We start from the raw sequence: 21,723 nt of genomic DNA, 5'->3' as shown, positions 1-21,723 counted from the left end.
TTCCCCAAATAAGATCCAAGTCTTTACAGCATTTCTGGGGGAAAAAAATGAGTACTGATCTAGGATCAGGAAGCATTTTATGGTTTTTCTGAGCTTCTCAGAATGGTTGTGGTAATATCTATTTCGATACAAGTCAGGCCCTCTTAAGATGTTTAGTGTCTGATCATTTGTCATATAAAGACTGATTTGTCCTATTTGCCTTTAACTTTTATTGCAGGTGTTTTGAGGAAGCCACTGGATTAAAAAAATAAATAAATAAGCACTTCTGTGCAGTCTTAACTTGAACATCTTGTAAAAAAAAATGTCACCAAGGTTTAGGAAAGAGTTTGTAATTATTTTTTTAACTGGGCAGACTGGCCGGTCCGATGACTGACTCAACTGCAGACTACCCAAGAGGCACGCAAAGAAACACACTGATAACATAAATGTAGTTTGACTTGAGTAGCTGGAAGAAATTATGGCTGTGTGTAGCAGTATTTACATGTACATTGTAGATGTTCATCGTGTTACACTGCTGCAGTCATTACACTCTGGTTATCCTGCCGTCAGGCGGTTCCCCAGTCGGCCTGAGTTCCAAAGTCTTGGTCCAGCGTCGGTTGCTGTCGCCTCCTCCCTGACGGTCGGCCGACTCCTGAGATTTTCATTCCGAATCCAGAACCGAAGTCTTCTACAAAGCTAAGTACCCCGTTGGCGAACCTTTTTCTTGCCTCAGACCGATGTCAGTAAAAGTTAATTGTATTTCTTGTGGGAAGCAAATACCTCATAAGGATTTCCATTCTTATTGTATCCCATGCCTAGGCCCAGACCACGACGTCACTGGTTGTCGGTTTTGTGCTAGGTTTAACAAGTGCACTATTAAACGTTGGTTTGATTTTGCCGACATTTTGGCAGAAAATTCAATTATACAATGCCGTCGGTACTTCCGACCGGAATACATAAAAAGCGCAAAGACAAGGATAGGCATCCGAGGCCCAAAACTGACGATGAAGCCTCTTCTAGGCCAGTCTCCGGTTTTCAGAGAGGTGCCTTCGCAGCCCCTGACTACCGTTTCTGTAGAACCACAGGCCACCTCTGACTCTCACGTGGAGATGGCTGGGCTTTGGGATGCACAAGTTATTCAAACTACCCCTTCAGAGGGATCCGGAGTAGCTGAACCAACCCGCAGCTTCAGAGGGTGTTTCCAGACCTACTCAGTTAAGCGTTTCCAAAAGACAAACAGCACCACAAACTTGGGAAAGAACCAAGCTGCTAGCAACGCTGACTGCACCCATAAAGTAAAAGCTGCTTTGTTAATCCAATAAAGAATGGACCTTTTTCCGTAAAATAAAAAGCTGCTTTATTAATCCAGTAAAAGTAGACCTTGAAGTGTGTTAAATCGCATGCACTTTTCGTCACTAAGAAATGTCGTGACTTCTTCAGACCCTAGAGGAGAATATCAGCCACTTAAGTTAGAAGAAAAAGAACTCATTTGGCAGTTGAAAACCAATGCCAACCAATTCCCTGGCCTTAATGAAATGATGTCAATAAAATGTATTTTAAGACTCAAAAACCTAGGTAGGTAACTGATATACATATACATAGATTTATTTACATAAGTATATTTATTGTAGTTCTTAATTTATCCTGTTTATTGGGTATTCCTTCTTCCATTGACTGTTCAATTTACTGTAACAATATATTGCATATATTTAAACAGAAAGTTAGTGACCAATTATTTCCTTTATGTTAATTTTAAAATCGATCATACCATAGAGATACTAAATTTGATAGTATTTATTATAAAGGTTTCACGTACCAGTTACTGTATTTGAACGGACAAAAATGTTATAGTGTATTCTACTATTTCAGCCTAACTCTACTTAAATAAGGTTTTATTGACATGGTTTTTGAATTTTTAACTATTTAAATATTGCATTTAATAGATGTGTTTTTAGTTTTATGTTTCTTCTTCTTTTTTAAGTTTAAACCTAACGTATAACAATACACACAACATGTATATATATGGCACTTGATTTTGCGAAGTAAATTGACTTTAGAGAAAGATTTAGAATATAAATAGTATTTAATATTAACAAAATCATGTAAACATCTGCACATTAAAATTTTGGTTAGATTTGTTTATAAGACTTGGTGTTTGGGAGCAGTATACCTATGAGTGTTTCACTTTTAATTACAAATGAAAGCACTAATTGATTAATTACGCCAGTCACGTTAGTTTAAAAAGGCTTGATGTTCTTCATTCCACATTGCTGCAGTCCTAACCATTGGGTAGTCCGCTGTCCAGTCGGCCCGAATACCAAAGTATATGGCTGACGTCGGTCAAGGCGCATTAGACTGATGTCAGGACGTCAGGGTACTAATGCGCATGACCGACATCATATCCTCAGTCTTTTTTGCCGCATGGTCCGATGCAGAAGCAGTTTTGCGAGTGCAGGTTGGCGTTCTGAAATTTTCTGAAGTCGGAGTTTCAGACCGAATCAAAGTTGGCTAAGTACCCCGTTGGGGAACATTTTGGTTTTTTCTTGCCTCAGTATTTAACCGGATGTCAGAAAAAGTGAATAACTGTATTTCTTGTGGGAAACAGATACCTCATAGGGATTACCATACTTTGTGTATACCTTGTTTAGGGCCTGAGCACGACGTTGTTGGATGCCGCTCTTGTGCTAGATTTAACAAACGCACTATTAAGAGAAGGTTAGACTGTGCCAGGTTAGTGTTTGGGAAGCGTTGTAATTATAAAATGCCATCGGATGCTTTGACGCCCGCTTCGTCCAAAAAGCGCAAGGACAAAGCAGCAAAGCCTAGGGTTGAAGAACCGGCAGTCCCGGACGTCGGTTCTTTAGAAGCCTCAGTGGAGCCAGAGGTTTTGCCAGGAGTTTCGGTGGAGTCTCAGGCTGAGACTGTACTGTTACAGGATGTGCCCTCTCAGGAGATAGGCCAGGCTGAGGGGGCTTCTCAGGTAGCTGTTCTTCCCTCTCTTCCTAAGGTAGTTAGAGCCTCTCCTTCTGTTTCCAAGACTTCTTTGAGAGGTAGGCCAAGTTTAGCTTCTGTGGGGGCTTCTCCTAGCACTTCAGGTTCTGTGCCTAAGAAACATATGCTTAAAATGGCAGAGGATTTGATTACTATGATTAGAGGTTCTATGCCCCCTCCTGATAAGAGGCCTAGGGTGGAGCCTGAGTTTGAGAGTTTTGAACAGTGTTCAGAGGCTTCTGAGTCTTCGGCTGAAGACTTGCAGGAGTACCCTCATTATTCTGATTCTGATGTGGATGATTCCACTCCTTCAGCTTCTCCTCCTGAGGATTTTTCATTTTCAGAGACTCTGCATTCCATGAGGGAGCATTTTAAATGGGAAGGCCAAGATTTCTCTGATTCCAGGAAGAGGCTTAGGGAATTCTTGTTTTTACCTCAGCATAGGCCCTTAGCTATACCTCCGGTGTTGAATGTGGTGGAAGATGTTTTTGCAGAGGCTTCCCTGAACCCTGATTCTTTGCCTCCTGCCCCTGTTAAACCTGATAGGTACTATAGGGTGCCCGAAGCTCATAAGTATCTTTTTAAGAGTCCTAGGGCAGACCCAGAAATTGTTTCTCAGGGGCCTAAAGGTGTTAAGGCCTCTGTTGTTAAAAATCCTGTTCCCTCTGATAAGGAGGCAAGGGCTTTGGATAGATGGGGAAAGAAAGTGTATACTTCTTCCACTTTAGCCATGAGGGCGTTGAATTGTCAGTTTCACATGCTAAAATATCAAAATTATCTCCTTTCACAATTGAAATCTAAGGTAGATGCTCTGGCGGAAGGTATTGAGTGTAAAGAGTTGCTGGATTTAGTTCATGTGTCTGAACAAGTGGGTAAGCATTCGTTGCAATGTGGTTTTGATGCTGTGCAGGCCTCCTCGAGGGTGGCTGCCACTGGTTCTGTTCTTCGCAGGCACGCTTGGTTGAGGGATCAGAATTTAGCTGAGCATGTTAAGACAAGGATTTTGGATGCTCCTTTACAGTCTGATGTGTTGTTTGGTTCCCCTGTGGAAGCAGTTTTAAAGAAAATGGAGGACAAGGCTAAATCTATGCAGACTGTTAAAGATTTTTTGCAGGTGCAGCCTCCAAAGTTTAGCAGAAATTGGCCTACTAAGGGATGGACATATCCTGCTTATGATTCCCAGTCTAGGGGTAGGTTTAAACGTGGTAGGGGCAGAGCTCAAGGTTCTTTTAGGCCTAGAACAGGAGTTCTCCTGCTCAGACTTCTGGTGAGGGCAGGGGTCAGTCCTTTCGTAAACAGACCCAATGACCTGCCTTTTCAGCTGCCAGTACATTCTCGTCTGGCAGCTCCTTTGGGAGGAAGACTGTCTCTTTTCAAAGAAAATTGGGATTTAATTACTCAAGACAGATGGGTTTTGGATATCATTCACCACGGTTACAGGTTTTATTTCCATACCTTGCCCCTTTCAAAGGCATGCCAGACGTTCCTCCTCCACAAAGGAAAGAGGCTCACAAGCAAATTTCTCTGTTACTCCAAATAGGGGCCATTCAGCCAGTCCCTGTACCAGAAAGGGGCCTAGGATTTTATTCTCGCCTGTTCCTAGTACCAAAGAAGGGGAACACGTGGAGACCAATTTTGGATTTATCTATCCTCAACACTTATCTGGACATTCCCAAGTTCAAAATGTTGACGTTACAACAGCTTTTACCTCTGCTGGGCAAAGATCACTGGATGGTAACTTTAGATCTCAAGGAAGCTTACCTTCATGTGCCTATAAGACTAAGTTGCAGAAAGTATCTGCGTTTCGAGCTGGACATTCTCATTATCAGTTCTCTGCATTGCCCTTTGGCTTATCTACTGCCCAGAGTATTCACAAAGGTTCTGGCTCCAGTGATAGCTTACTTCAGGCTAAAAGGAATTCAAATCTATCCTTATTTGGACGACTGCCTGATTCTGGCTCAAGAAAAGGAAGACCTTCTACAGCATTTGGAATACGTCATAGCAGTGCTAAGATGCCTAGGGTATTCTGTGAACGAAATAAAGTCCAGTCTAGTACCCTCTCAAGACATGTGCTTTCTGGGTGTGAGACTGAATACAGCAGCCCAGATGGCCTTTTAACCCCGGACAAACAAAAGAATCTTTCCAGTTACTTCCATCAACTATCTCTTCAGTCCGGGCTGACTGCAAGGACAGTCCTTCAAGCCTTAGGGTTCATGGCATCTTGTATTCTGGTGCTTCCCAATGCCAAACTGCATATGAGGAAGCTGCAATGGTATCTCAAAAATGTATGGACACAGCACTGCCAGGATTTGGACACTGTCATTCAAATAATACCTTGCATTCAAAAAGAATTTTTGTGGTGGGCTCAGGAATGTCACCTAAACAAGGGACTCTCTGTGACCCGGCCAGAGGCGAGTCAGATTTTAACGACAGATGCCTCGGACAATGCTTGGGAGCTCATCTAAATGGAAAGTGGATACAAGACAAGTGGCCTGCCAGACTACAGCATCTACATATCAACATGAAGGAGATGTTAGCAGTCCAGTTTGCATTAATGGCTTTCAAGGAGTTCTTCTTCCAGGGCAGGTGTTGATTCTAACAGACAACACAACTGTCATGTGGTACATCAACAAACAAGGGGGAACACATTCTTATCCTCTATGCAAGCAAGCAATGATTTTATGGGAAACTGCGCTCAGCTTGCAACTAACTCTTCAGGCAAGGTTTCTGCCGGGAGCACAGAACTCCTTAGCAGATGTGTTAAGCAGACAAATCATGGATCCCCACGAGTGGAAACTGGATCTCCATGTATTTCAGAAATTGACAGTGTCATGGGGAACTCCAGACATAGATCTGTTCGCTTCTCCACTAAACCACCAGCTGCCAAAGTTTTGCACAAAGGGGTTTCATCACACAGCTTGGAAAGTGGATGCTCTTTCTTTCAGTTGGAAAAATCTTCATGTGTATGCCTTTCCACCTCTGCCTCTTCTTCCAAAGGTGCTCCTAAAGGTCAGACAAGACAAGCCAAGGATGATATTAATAGCTCCAGATTGGCCTCGGCAACACTGGTACCCACTATTAAGGAGTCTGGTAAGGAAGCCTCCATGGCCTTTACCTTTGATTCCACATCTGTTATCTCAGAAGGACGGTCACCTGCTCAATGTCAAGCTTCACTCTCTTCATCTAACAGCCTGGCATATTCTGTTTTAAAACACAACAGGTCTCAACTTCCTCAACAAGTTTTAAATGTGATTATGGAAGCCAGAAGACCTAGTACAAGGAAAGTGTACGCAGAAAAATGGAAGAGATTTTTATTTTGGAGTGCAGCAAAGAATTTGGAGATTTCTGAGCCTAATTTGAGTGTGGCTCTTCAATATCTTACTGAGTTATTGGACAAAGGTTTGTCCTTCTCTTCCATTAAGATTCATGCTGCAGCAATTTCAGCTCACTATGATTGTGACCCACCATTGTTTTCGCATCCTTTGTTCAAGCAGTTTCTTGAGAGGGGCAAAGAATATAAGACCCCCACGTAGAGCTCCTACTCCTGCTTGGGATCTCAATTTTGTGTTGGAAAAACTTACTCTACAACCTTTTGAGCCTGCGGCTACTGCTGAATTGAAATACTTGTCATGGAAGACTGTTTTTTTGTTGGCTATTACTTCTGCAAGAAGGGTTTCTGAGTTGCAGGCCCTTATGGCAGTAGAGCCCTTTTTGATTTTTCATAAGGATAGGGTATCATTACGTACTAATCCTTCCTTTATGCCTAAGGTGGTTTCTAGTGTGGCTTTAAACCAAACTATTCATTTGCCTACTTTCTATGCAGATCCCCAAAATAAGGGGGAAAAGATTTTGCACACTTTAGATGTACATAGGCAGTTGCGTTATTATTTAAACAGGACTAAGGATTTCAGGCAGTCTCAGCAGTTGTTTGTTTCTTTTGCTTTGAGTTCTCAAAGCAAGCCTGTGTCTAAGCAAACTATTTCTAAGTGGATTGGGTTTTGCATTTCATTTTGTTATTCCCATCATGGCAAGGAGATTCCAGCTGGGATTAGGCCTCATTCCACTAGGGCTACTGCCACTTCAACAGCATTTCTAAGGGGGGTGGCAACTAAGGATATTTTGGAGGTAGCTACTTGGAGTTCAGTGCATACTTTCTCTAAGCATTACCACCTTCCTCTCTACTCTAAATCTAGGGCTGGTTTTGCCACAGCTATTTTGCAAGGCATGTTGACAGCTCCTGCTTCCTTATGATTTGCCAGCCTCCCTTAACTCTGCTTTGGGATTCTACCCAATGGTTAGGACTGCAGCAATGTGGAATGAAGAACATAGTACAGTTTTGTACCTACCATAAATGTAGATGTTCGAGGATCCACATTGCTGCAGTCCAATTTACCCTCCCTCCTTCCCCTCTGTGTTTAGGGGTGGTGGTGTGGGTTAGGATATACTCTTGTACATTTGTATATATTGTATATATGTTTGGTGCAGGGTTTTTTGGTTTGGGCTTTGTCTTTTTAGGGTCTTCTGACATCTGGGGCAAGAAAAGACTGAGGATATGACGTCGGTCATGCGCATTAGTACCCTGACGTCCTGACATCAGTCTAATGCGCCTTGACCGACGTCAGCCATATACTTTGGTATTCGGGCCGACTGGACAGCGGACTACCCAATGGTTAGGACTGCAGCAATGTGGATCCTCGAACATCTACATTTATGGTAGGTACAAAACTGTACTTTGGTTAGCCATAACTGAATTGCCTTCTGAAGAAGTCACGACATTTCTTAGTGACGAAAAGTGCATGCGATTTAACACACTTCAAGGTCTACTTTTACTGGATTAATAAAGCAGCTTTTTATTTTACGGAAAAAGGTCCATTCTTTATTGGATTAACAAAGCAACTTTTACTTTATGGGTGCAGTCAGCGTTGCTAGCAGCTTGGTTCTTTCCCTACTCAGTTAAGCATTATATCTTCTGCTAAGTCTAAACCTACTTTAAAGACAAACAAATACAGCATTCTCCAGGACAGGCCTCCATGCCTAAGAAACAAATGCTCAAAATGGCCGAAGACCTAATCACTCTGATCAGGGGTTCCCATCCCCCTCCTGATAAAAGGCTTAGACAGGATGCAGACTATGACTCCTCCGACCAGGTGTCCATCTCTTCAGATTCATCCTCAGACCTAGGATACTCCTTACCTCCTTATGAGGATTCTGATTCTGAGGAATCCGTTCCATCAGCCTCCCCGCCTGAAGATTACTCCTTTTGGGAAACCTTACATACCATGAGCGAGCATTTCCATTGGGAAGGACAGGATTACTCAGAATCCAAGAAAAGGCTCAGAGACTTCCTTTTATTACCTCAACACAGACCCCTTGCTATTCTGCCAATGTTAGATGTTGCGGATGATGTGTGTACTGAATCCAGCTTAAATCCTGATTCTTTACCTCCAGCCCCAGTTAAGCCTGACAGATACTAGAGTCCCTGACTCGCACAAATTTCTTTATAAAAGCCCTGTTGCCGACCCTGAAACTATTTCTCAGGGACCCAAAGGGGTTAAGGCCTCGTCAGCAAAGAATCCAGTCCCCTCTGACAGAGATTCCAGAGCATTAGACAGATGGGGGAAGAAAGTATATACGTCTGCAACTTTAGTAATGAGGGCCTTAAATTGCCAGTTTCACATGTTAAAATATCAGCAATTTTTGATGTCTCAGTTGAAACAAAAAATACTTCCAGATTCAGATCCTCCTAATTTAAAAGAAATGCAGGATTTATTGCATGCAGCTGAACAAGTGGGAAAGCACACTTTGCAATGTGGTTTTGATTCTTTAGAGGCCTCCTGAAGAGCAGCTGTTACAGGATGTTCATCGTGTTTCACTGTTGCAGTCATAACTGTAGGGTGGGGTGATCCTGCCGGCAGGCAGCCCGAGGTCGGCCAGAATCACAAAGTCTGGGTCCGGCGTCGGCTGTACAAGCTAGTACCCTGACATCAGTACGCTCTGGTACATAGCCCTCAGCCGACGCCATCTTCTCCAGTCTTTCTTGCCATGCGGTGGAAAGCAGTTCGCAAGTCGTTGGTTGGCGATTTTCGATCTACGCATTTGATTGCTGTCGGTCCAAAGTTCTTACTTCTCTTCTCAAAGCTAAGTACCCCGATGGGGAATCTTTTTCTTGTTCCTCCGATGTCAGAAAAAGTTAATAATTGTATAGCGTGTGGAAAACAGATACCTCATAAAGATTTCCACTCTTACTGTCTACCTTGCTTAGGCCCTGATCACGACGTTTCTTGTTGTCGGTTCTGTGCCAGGTTCAATTCTCGCACTATTAAGCGTCGGTACGACTGGGCTTTAAATTACTTTGGCAGACGCTTCAATTATAGAATGTCGTCGGATTCTACCAGAATTCAAAAGAAGCGCAAAGACAAGGACAGGCCTCCGAGGTCCAAACAGGATTAGTTGCAGCTGGAGCCAGTGTCCGGTTCGGCTGTCGTCAGTGAGGCACTTTTGCAGCCCCTGTCGTCCGCCACTTCTGAACCGATGGCCGATACGGACTCCCATGGGGAGCCATCAAGGCCTATTGCTTTATCTGTTGCAGGACCTTCGGACGTCGCTCCCTTAGATGGGTCCGGAACCGCTGTGCAGGTACTGGCTTCTGAGGGGGTATTCAGGCCTACTCACATCACCATTTCAAAGACAAAGGCAAAGTCCAAGACTCCAGTTAAACCTAAAGTTTCGTACTTCTGAAGCTACCCCCAAGACACAGAAGCAATTGCTAAGGATGGCTGAGGATTTGCTTACAGTGATTAGGGGTTCTCACCCCCCTCCAGAGAAAAGGCCTTGACAGGATGTTCCTTTGGATTCCTCTGACCAGGCTTCTGTATCTTCTGTTTCTTCCTCTGTTCAGGAATATTCCTTTCCTCCTTATGAAGATTCGGATGCAGAGGATTCCCTGCCCTCTGCTTCTCTGCCTGAGGATTTCTCTTTTGGGGAGACCTTACATGAGATGAGGGAACATTTTCATTGGGAAGGTCAGGATTATTCTGCTTCCAAGAAGAGGCTTAGGGAATTCCTTCTTCCTCAACACAGGCCTTTAGCTATTCCTCCTGTTCTTGATGTTGTGGATGATGCTTTTTCTGAGGCTAATTTGAATCCTGATTCCATGCCCCCTGCTCCTTCTAAGCCTGATAGATTTTACAGGGTCCCTGATTCTCATTTATTCTTATTAAAGAACCCTTCTGCGGATCCTGAAACTATTTCTCAGGGTTCTAAGGCTGCTAAGGTTGCTTCTTCCAAAAATTCTATTCCCTCCGAGAAGGATTCTCGTGCCTTAGACAGGTGGGGTAAAAAGGGATATACTTCTGCTACCCTTGCTATTAGGGCTTTAAATTGCCAGTTTCATATGTTTAAGTATCAGCAATTTCTTTTGTCTGTTTTGAAGCAAAAGCTTGCTACCTCTCCGGCATGTGCAGAGGATAAGGAATTGCAGGATGTATTGCATGCAACTGAACAAGTGAACAAGCATAGTTTGCATTGTGGTTTTGATGCTTTGGAAGCTTCTTGCAGGGCTGCAGCCTCTGGTACTGTTATTAGGAGACATGCCTGGCTTCGAGAACAAAGTTTGCCGGAACAGGTTAAGGCTAAACTTTTAGATGCCCCTGTTCAGCATGATGTTTTATTTGGATCCAAGGCTGAAGAGGTTATTAAAAAGATGGAAGAAAAGGCAAAATCTATGCAGACTGTGAAAGATTTCTTACAAGTTCAGCCTCCTAGATTTTCCAGGAATTGGCCCTCCAAAAATTGGTCCTTTCCCACATCTGACATGCCTCAAAGGGGTAGATATAGATGCTCCAGAGGTCGTGGTCAGGCTCAGGCCTCTTACAGATCCAGACAATGGGCTGCTTCTTCACCTAGAAGGGGAGAAGACAGATCCCAATCTCAAAGGAAGCAGACTCAATGACTTTCTCGATTGGGCTTCAGGACCCCCTTACCTGGATGCCCCTCTCGGAGGAAAGCTTTCTCTTTTTTACAGGAATTGGGCTCATATTACCCAGGACAAATGGGCATTGGACGTGATTTTAAGAGGCTACAAGTTCCATTTTCATACTCTGCCAAGGGTTATTGGTTGGCCAGATCTGCCAAAACATCAATGGGCAGAGGCCTTACATCAAGTGGATGCTCTACTGGCCATGAGAGCCATAGAGCCTGTTCCTCTCTCAGAAAAGGGAAAAGGCTTTTACTGAAGACTATTTCTGGTTCCAAGAAAACAAAACTCATGGAGACCTATTCTGGACCTTTCGGTGTTAAACACTTTTTTGGAAATTCCAAAATTCAAAATGCTTACTCTTCAACAACTGCTTCCAGTACTCTCCGAGGACGCTTGGATGGTGACATTGGACCTCAAGGAGGCCTACTTACACATTCCCATCAGGCAGGAATGCAGGAAATTCCTCAGATTCAAAGCAGGCTCGAGGCACTTTCAATTCTCTGTACTGCCCTTTGGTTTATCTACTGCGCCCAAGTGCCTGGCCCCAGTAGTGGCTTATTGCAGACTTCAGGGGATTCAGATTTACCCCTATTTGGACGACTGCCTTATTCAGGCAGACAGCAAGGACCTTTTACATCAACATCTGGATTTTGTTCAACGTCTCTTCCTCCTCCTGGGATTTTCAGTGAACATAAAAAAGTCCCAATTGGTTCCTTCTCAACAAATGATATTTTTGGGAGCCCTCCTAAATACAACCTTACAAAGGGCTTTCCTTACGCCAGAAAAACAAATACAGCTGGCTTCAATTTTCAAAACCTTGGCAACCTTAACTCAGCTCACTGCAAGGAAATTCCTGCAGGCTCTGGGCTATATGGCTTCATGCATTCTGTTAATTCCAAATGCAAGGCTTCATATGAGAAAGCTTCAATGGTACCTGAAAGTGTATGGTCTCAGCATTACCAAGATCTGGACACTTTGATTCCTCTGATCCCCTGCCTCCAGAAGGAGTTCCTTTGGTGGTCCAGGGTGTGCGCTTTAAACGAAGGGAGGCCTTTTCGTCTACCTCAACCTTCTCAAATAATAACCACGGACGCCTCGGATTATGCTTGGGAGCACATTTTCTGAACAATTGCCAGCAGGGGACCTGGACAAAGAATCACCTTCACTGGCACATCAATCTGAAGGAAATGTTGGCAGTTCAAAATGCTCTTCTAGCCTTCAAGAACCTTTTACAACCAGGGCCTCTTCTAATTCGTACAGACAACACCACAGTCATGTGGTACATAAACAAGCAGGGGGGCTCTCATTCATACCCCCTTTGCAGACTAGCTATGGCTTTATGGGACACAGCTCTAACTCTGAATCTGCATCTTCAGGCTCAATTCATTCCAGGAAAGCAGAATCTCTTAGCAGACAGCCTAAGCAGAAACATTTTGGATCCTCACGAATGGATGCTAGACACCAACTTATTCAACAGGATAACTGCAGTTTGGGGGTGTCCCCAGATCAGCTGCCTCTTTTGCACCAGGTCCTTCCACAAAACAGCTTGGAAAGTGGATGCCCTGTCATTCAGTTGGAGGAACCTTTCGGGATATGCCTTCCCTCCTCTTCCTCTTCTTCCCTGAATATTACTGAAGATAAAACAAGACAAGCCCAAGTTCATCATCTTGATTGCTCCAAATTGGCCTCGACAGTTTGGTATCCAACCTTACAACATCTCTGCTTGGAACCTCCTTGGATCCTTCCTCTGTACCCTTCTCTTCTGTCCCAGCATCAGGGTCAGATGCTACACCCTCATCTCAAGGCCCTTTGCCTGGCAGCTTGGCTCTTCAAGGAACTTTGATTTCTTCTAAGCTCCCCAAACAAGTTTTGGATGTTCTTCTAGAAGCCAGACGGCCTAGCACTAGGAAATCCTATGCCTCTAAATGGAAAAGGTTTTTTATTTGGATGCAGGACCGTGGCTCTAACCCTTTTGTGCCTGATCTCTCATCTATTTTGCTTTACCTTTCAGACCTTTTGTCTAAAGGCCTTTCCTTTTCTTCCATTAAGATTCATGCTTCTGCTATATCTGCTCATTTTAATACTGACCCTCCTGTTTTTTCTCATCCATTGGTGAGGCAATTCTTGAGAGGAGCTAAGAATTTGAGGCCTCCTAGGACCCCTCGTGTCCCTGCCTGGGATCTTACCTATGTTTTGGAAAAACTCACTTTGCCTCCTTTTGAGCCTGCTGCGGCTTCTGATATTAAATTTTTATCCTGGAAGACAGTTCTTTTGTTAGCATTGACTTCTGCCAGAAGGGTTTCAGAGTTGCAAGCTCTTATGGCTGTGGAGCCATACCTAATTTTCCATCTTGACAGAGTATCCTTGAGGACCAATCCTACTTTCATGCCTAAGGTGATTTAGAAAGTTGCTTTAAATCAGACTATTCACCTTCCTACCTTCTTTCCTAATCCTCAAAATAAAGGGGAAAGGATTTTGCATTCATTGGACGTACACAGACAGTTACGTTTTTACTTGGACAAGACTAAAGAATTCAGAAAATCTAACCAATTGTTTGTTTCTTTTGCCTCCAGTTCTCTTGGAAAGGCTATTTCCAAACAAACTATTTCCAAATGGATTGCCTATGGAATAAGATTTTGTTACACATCATGGGAAACAGTTTCCAGGTACTGTGAGAAGTCATTCTACTAGAGCTGCTGCCACTTCTACTGCTTTTCTCAGAGGGGTCCCTACCAAGGATATCTTGGAAGCTGCCACTTGGAGTTCTGTGCATACCTTTTCCAAGCACTACAATCTCCCTTTGTACTCTAAGACTAGGGCAGGTTTTGCCTCTGCTGTTTTGCAGGGCCTTCTTGCTGCCCCTTCTTCTATCTAAGCCTCCTCCCTTTCTTCACTGCTTTGGGATTCCACCCTACAGTTATGACTGCAACAGTGAAACACGATGAAAATAGTACAGTTGTGTACACCTACCATAAATGTAGATGTTCGAGTGTCTTCACTGTTGCAGTCGGTGTTTCCCTCCCTCCTATCTCCTCTTTTTTCACTTTATGGTGTGTTTGTGTTTCCTTGTGGGACTCATTTTTTGTTTATTGGGGATTTCTGACATCTGGGGCAAGAAAGGCTGGAGAAGATAGCGTCGGCTGATGGCTATGTACCAGAGCGTACTGACGTCAGGGTACTAGCTTGTACAGCCGACGCCGGACCCAGACTTTGTGATTCTGGCCGACCTCTGGCTGCCTGCCGGCAGGATCACCCCACCCTACAGTTATGACTGCAACAGTGAAGACACTCTAACATCTACATTTATGGTAGGTGTACACAACTGTACTTTGTCATTAGAAGACATGCTTGGTTAAAAGAACATACATTACCAGATCATGTTAAAGCAAAGCTATTGGATGCACCTTTACATCAGGATGTGTTATTTGGAGTTAAGGCAGAAGAGCTATAAAATCTGCGCAAACTGTGAAGGATTTCTTACAGGTTCAGCCTCCTCGATTTAGCAGAAATTGGCCAACAAAGAATTGGTCCTTTCCAGTTTCAGACAGACCTCAAAGGGGCAGTTACAGACGTCCAAGAGGTCGTCGAGGTCAACCACAAGGTTCTTACAGGCCTCGACAATGGGGTGCTTCAGGCCAGAAAGAAGGGGAAGACAGGCCACAACCTTATAAAAAAACAGCCCCAATGACTTCCCACTACAGCTGCCAAACAGCTCTCTTGGCAGCCCCCTTGGGAGGAAAACTGGCTCTTTTCTATCACAATTGGCATATGATCACCAAAGACAAATAGGATGTCCTTCAAGGATGCATCTGCAGTCCTTACAAATGGGTTGTCCTGTCGTCAGGCAGCCCTTCGGTCGGCCGGATTCCGAAGTCTGGGTCTGGCCTCGGCTGGTGTCGCACTTCACCCGACGTCATAGCTGCAGTTATTCGGGTATAAAGGCATCAGCCGACGCCATTTTCCTCAGTCTTTCTTGCCGCGTGGCGCCCGAAGCAGAAGCTGTTCGCAAGTGCCGGTCGGTCAGATCCAGAGATTACTACTACCGAATACTTCTACTGAAGACTTCTAAAAAGCTAAGTACCCCGTTGGGGACTCTTTCTTGCCTCAGCCGATGTCAGAAAAAAGTAAATAACTGTTTAACTTGTGGGAAACAAATACCTCATAAAGATTTCCACTCTTACTGCTTACCTTGTTTAGGCCCAGACCACAACGTAGTAGCTTGTCTAGCCTGTGCTTCTTTTAACAGACGGACGCTTAGACGTCGGTCGGAATTTGCTGAGGAGTTTTTCGGCTCCGATTTTGCTTACATTATGCCGTCGGATCCTCCGACTACGCAAATATCTAAAAAGCGCAAGGAAAAGGACCGACACTCACGGTCTGCGGTTTCGGCCGAAACCACGGTTAAGCCAACCGCGAGTGTCTCGGTTTCGGCTGAAACCGAGCTAGCGGTTCTTCCTTCAGCCGAAAACTTACCTCCTACTGAGGCCTCTTCCAACCTGGTGGAATCTGCTTCTGATATACCTCCTGCTCTTGCAGTTTCTCAGGAATTATCTGACACTATCCCCTTGGATATTTCTACCCCTGCACGTGGAGCTGCTAGGCCACCTGCATCCATGTCCATTAAGGCCTTTGCCAGGGCTAAAGCAGCTAAATCTACTAAATCTGTGCCTGCTAAGACCCCCCCCCCCTCACAGGCCTAGCTCTAGTTCTCAAATGCTTAGTCTAGCAGAGGATCTCATTTCTTTAATCCGGGGATCCCAACCTCACCCAGACAGGGCCTCTCACCCACCTCCAGAGAAGAGGCCTAGAGCAGAGCCCCCTGAGCCAGTTTCTACAGATGATTCCTCTGATTCAGACAATACAAACCCTCCAGAGGCTTCCTTCTCCCCTTATGAAGACTCTGATGCTGAAGAGTCCATTCCTTCTGCCTCTCCGCCTGAGGAATTTTCCTTTGGGGAAACCTTGCATGCTATGAGGGAACAATTTCAGTGGCAGGGCCAGGATTTTTCTGACTCTAGAAAAAGGCTTAGAACTTTTCTGCATTTACCACAACATAGACCTTTAGCCATACCTCCAGTTCTCTCTGTTGTAGATGATGCATTTAATGATGCTTGTACTGCTCCTGATTCACTACCTCCGGCCCCTGCTAAGCCCGATAGGTACTACAGGGTCCCGGACACGCATCACCATTTGTATAAGGCTCCTTTGGCAGATCCCGAGACTATCTCCCAGGGTCCTAAGGCTGTAGCAGCTACCTCTGCCAAAAACCCCCTCCCCTCTGAAAGGGAATCCAGGTCCTTAGAGAGATGGGGTAAAAAAGTTTACACTTCTGCTACTCTTTCAGCTAGGGCCTTGAACTGTCAATTCCACATGATCCAGTATCAAGAATTTATGCTAGACCAGTTAACCAAAAAACTGTCCTCGGATGAACCATTAGACAAAAAAATCTGTTCAGGAAATGGTACATAACATTCAGCAAGTCAGTAACCATTCCTTAAAATGCGGCTATGATGCACTGGAGGCTTCCTTTAGATCAGCCATGACTGGCACAGTTATCAGGAGGCATGCATGGTTAAAAGAGCAGGCCTTACCAGGCCATGTTAAATCAAAACTACTAGATGCTCCCATGGACAAGATCAATTTGTTTGGCTCTCCTGCACAACAGGTGCTGAAGAAGATGGAAGAGAAGGCAAAATCTGTCCAAACAGTGAAAGATTTCTTACAGGTCCAACCTCCGAGGTTTAGCAGGAATTGGCCCTCCAAGAATTGGTCCTTTCCAGACTCCTCCAGAGCTCAGACAGGCAGGAATAGGCGTTCAAGAGGCAGAAGTCAATCCAGGGGTGCCTACAGGGGACGCCAGTGGCAGGGTAACAACCAGCGAGCTGCAGCCACAGACACAGCCACCACCACTACTACAGGACAATCACAGTGACTTGGCTCTAGCACCGCCTACCAGGGAACAACTAGAAGCACCCTTGTGCGGGAAGCTAGCTTTATTTTCAGTAACCTGGCATTACATCACAAGAGAAGTGGATTTTGCAGACAATAGACCAAGGTTACAGGTTTCACTTCCATACTCTACCAGGGAAGAGAGGAATGCCAAACCTACCTCCATATCAAAAGGCAGAAGCTCTAAAGCAAATAACTCAATTATTAAGGATGAGAGCTGTGGAAAAGGTACCATCTATAGAGCAAGGACAGGGGTTTTACTCCAGACTCTTCCTGGTACCAAGAAAAGAAAGCAAATGGAGACCTATACTCGACCTGTCCGCTTTAAACACATTCCTCATTGTTCCAAAATTCAAAATGCTGACCCTACAGCAGCTTCTTCCCATGCTGGGCAAGGAGTCTTGGCTGGTAACTCTAGATCTCAAGGAGGCATACCTGCACGTCCCCATACGACCAAATTGCAGAAGATACCTCGGATTTCTTGCAGAATCAGAGCATTATCAATTCTCAGCATTGCCCTTTGGCGTATCTACTGCGCCCAGAGTGTTCACGAAATGCCTGGCATCAGTAATTGCTCATTGCAGGCTTCAGGGAATCCAAATCTACCCTTACCTGGACAACTGCCTGATATAAGCGGACAACAAAAACAAGTTAATAGAAGACTTGAAAAGGGTCATTTACCTACTACAAGCCCTGGGATACACAGTCATTATAAAAAAGTCAAGGCTGATACCATCCAAAAGGATAACCTTTTTGGGTGCAGAGCTGGACACATCGAAACAAATGGCATTCCTAACAGTAGAAAAACAGGAGCAACTCCCCCTCTACTTCTTGGCATTAACAAAGCAGAACCATCTAACAGCAAGAAAAGTCCTGCAAGCCTTGGGTTTCATGGCATCCTGCATAATATTGGTTCCACATGCCAGACTGCATATGAGAAAGTTACAGTGGTACCTAAGGAATTTATGGTCTCAGCACAAGCACAGCCTAGAAACCCAAATTCCAATAATTCCATGCCTGAAGCAAGAATTCCAATGGTGGGCTCAGGCCTGTCAATCAAACAAAGGATTGCCCTTCCACAACACTCAACCAAGCCAAACCATCACAACGGACGCCTCAGACCTCGGTTGGGGGGCCCACATGCTGGACAAGTGCATACAAGGTTCATGGGCTCCGGACCAGCTGCACCTACACATAAATCAAAAGGAAATGCTGGCAGTAAAACTGGCAATTCAGACATTCAGACCATTTCTTCGACAAGGTCAACTGTTAAGGACAGACAACACCACAGTTATGTGGTACATCAACAAACAGGGAGGCACACATTCGTACCCTCTATGCCGGATGGCAATGGACCTCTGGAATGTGGCCCTGAGTTACAACATTCAGTTACAAGCAATTTTTGTACCAGGAAAAGAAAACATTCTAGCAGACATACTAAGCAGGACTACCACGGATGCCCACGAATGGATGCTGCATCCGGACATCTTCAAAACCATTACAAGAAAATGGGGACTCCCACAAATAGACTTATTTGCATCCCCACGCAATCGCCAACTAAAGAAATTCTGCACAAGGACGTACCACCCACTGGCTTGGAAAGTGGACTCCCTATCTTTCAGTTGGAAAAACCTGACAGCATATGCATTCCCACCACTTCCTTTGATGCACAAGGTGCTATTGAAGATCAGAGGACCGTCCAAGGATCATTCTGATAGCTCCAGACTGGCCAAGACAACATTGGTACCCATTACTGAGGAGCATGTCTCGGGAACAAATATGGCCCCTACCCCTTGTTCCCTTGCTGTTAACACAGAACAACTACAACACCCTGCATCCAAACCTGAAAACACTGCAGCTGACTGCCTGGAACATTGCATAAGATCAAAAAGCACAAATTTATCCCAAAGGGTTAAAGACATTATCTTGGAGTCTCGCAGACCCTCAACAAGAAAAAACTATTCAGCAAAATGGAAAAGATATTCCATTTGGAGTACTGCAAAAGTAGAAAATGTGTCACTGGTAAACATAGCCAACATCCTGGAATACTTGGCAGAGCTCTTCCACAAAGGCCTGTCCTATTCTTCCATTAAGATTCATGCATCAGCTGTTTCAGCAGAATACGACTTGGATCCTCCAGTCTTCTCACATCCTCTGCTCAGGCAGTTTCTGAGAGGAATTAAAAATGTAAAACCACCTAGGAAGCCACCATTGCCAGCATGGGACTTTAACTTTGTGCTAGAAAAATTGACACTCCCCCCTTTCGAACCAGCAGCAACAGCAGAATTACAATACTTATCATGGAAAACTGCTTTCCTGCTGGCAATCACTTCAGCAAGAAGGGTATCTGAACTACAGGCATTAATGGCAGTACAGCCCTTCCTGATCTTCCATCAAGATAGTGTCCATGAGAACAAATCCTACTTTTATGCCTAAGGTGGTTTCCAGAGTATCTTTGAATCAGGCTATCCACCTACCTACATTCTTCCCCAACCCACAAAACAGGGGAGAAAGACTGTTGCATACCTTGGATGTGCATAGGCAATTACGCTACTACCTGGACAGGACCAAGGGCAATAGAAAAACTGACCAGCTACTGGTAGCATATGCGACAGGAATGGAAGGAAAAGCAATTTCAAAGCAGACAATCTCTAAGTGGATAGGAAATTGCATTAGATTTTGTTACTCCTACCATGGGAAGAAAACTCCAGAAAACATCAGGCCTCACTCTACAAGGGCTACAGCCACTACCACAGCTTTTCTATGAGGAGTGGCTACCAAAGACATTTTAGAGGCTGCTACTTGGAGCTCCGTGCATACATTTGCCAAGCATTATAATTTACCTTTATACTCTAGATCCCGAGCAGGTTTTGCCACTGCTGTTTTGCAAGGGATCTTAACTACACCATAATTTCTTTTCTCCTCCTCCCCCAGTTTGGCTATGGTATTCTACCCATTTGTAAGGACTGCAGATGCATCCTTGAAGGACATAGTACAGTTTTGTACCTACCATAAATGTAGATGTCAGATAGGAATGCATCTGCAGTCAGGATTACCCACCCTCCTTCCCCTCTGTGGTACTCCTAGGGTATTTGCCCATCTTGCAGCTAGCTGGGGGAATCTATTATGGTGTATTTGTTTGTATATATGTACATACATGTTTATTTTTTGTTTGCTCTCTACTATTTGGAAACATTTGCATTTATCCAAATTTAGCCTTCCTAGAGGGCACCTGGCATCTGGGGCAAGAAACACTGAGGAAAATGGCGTCGGCTGATGCCTTTATACCCGAATAACTGCAGCTATGACGTTGGGTGAAGTGCGACACCAGCCGAGGCCAGACCCAGACTTTGGAATCCGGCCGACCGAAGGGCTGCCTGACGACAGGACAACCCATTTGTAAGGACTGCAGATGCATTCCTATCGGACATCTACATTTATGTTAGGTACAAAACTGTACTTTCTCAACGTTGTATCTCAAGGTTACAGGTTCCACTTTCACACTCTGCCAAGGTTAAAAGGAAAGTCAAACCTGCCACCAAATCAATGGGCAGAGGCTCAAAAACAAATTACAGCACTCATGGACATGAGCGCTATTCAAAAGGTACCACCACAGGAGCAAGGACAAGGATTTTACTTGATACTCTTTCTGGTTCCCAGAAAGGACAAAGCTTGGAGGCCCATTCTGGATCTTTCTTCCCTAAACACTTACCTGGATGTTCCGAAATTCAAAATGTTGACACTACAGCAGCTTCTTCCTATGCTGGGCAAGAAAGCTTGGCTTGTAACATTGGACATCAAGGAGGCATACCTGCATGTCCCTATCAGACAAAACTGCAGAAGATACCATAGATTCATGGCTGGTTCAATGCACTACCAATTCTCTGCACTGCCCTTTGGCTTATCTACTGTGCCCAGGATCTTCACAAAGTGCCTGGCACCAGTAATTGCATTTTGCAGACAGAAAGGAATTCAAATTTATCTGTACCTGGACGACTGCCTGATTCAAGCAGAGCGCAAGGACATTCTTCTAAAGCATCTGGCGTTTGTAAAACAGTTAAGTTGCCTAGGGTACACAGTAAACGAAAAGAAATCAAAACTAGTGCCCTCATGAGATATTCCTGGGTGCCAGCTTGAATACAACGGCCCAGATGGCTTATCTCACGCCAGACAAGCAAGGACGTCTGACCCAATATTTTCAATTAATGGCAACAAGAATCCAACTCCCTGCAAGAACAAATCTGCAGGCCTTGGGTTACATGGCATCTTGCATACTATTAATTCCATATGCCACACTGCATATGAGGAAACTACAATGGTACCTAAAGAGTGTCTGGTATCAACACTGTCAATGTTTGGAAACGGTTATAACACTAATTCCTTGCCTGCAACAGGAGTTTTGATGGTGGGCTCAAGCATGTCACCTCAACAAGGGACAGCCTTTTACTCAACCCACAGTCAGGCAAACACGGACAACAGATGCATCGGATTAAGCCTGGGGAGCACACATGGCAGGAAAATGTATTCAGGGCAAGTGGCCCGCAGAACAAAGGCATCTTCACATCGATCAAAAAGAGATGCTAGCTGTACAAAATGCCCCAATAGCCTTCAAGGACATGCTACATCCAGGACAACAACTAAAGACAGACAACACCACAGTTATGTGGTACATAAACAAGCAAGGGGGCACTCACTCTTATCCCCTCTGCAGACAAGCCATGACCTTGTGGAACACAGCTATAAACTTTCAAGTATATCTGCAAGCACAAATCCTGCCAGGAGAGAAAAACACACTGGCAGACTACTTGAGCAGAAAAATCATGGAT

General features: G+C 44.5%; 1 protein-coding gene across 1 annotated transcript in view; it reads left to right on the top strand.

The window, feature by feature from the left end:
- Positions 1–21,723, top strand: part of LOC122797813 (msx2-interacting protein-like) — a 172,499-nt gene that overhangs the window by 93,899 nt on the left and 56,877 nt on the right. The window lies entirely within an intron of this gene.

This window comes from Protopterus annectens, chromosome 3.part1 (genome assembly GCF_019279795.1).
Source record: "Protopterus annectens isolate FY-2018-M chromosome 3.part1, PAN1.0, whole genome shotgun sequence".
NCBI lineage: Eukaryota > Metazoa > Chordata > Ceratodontiformes > Protopteridae > Protopterus > Protopterus annectens.
This window is presented reverse-complemented; position numbering and strand designations above follow the sequence as displayed.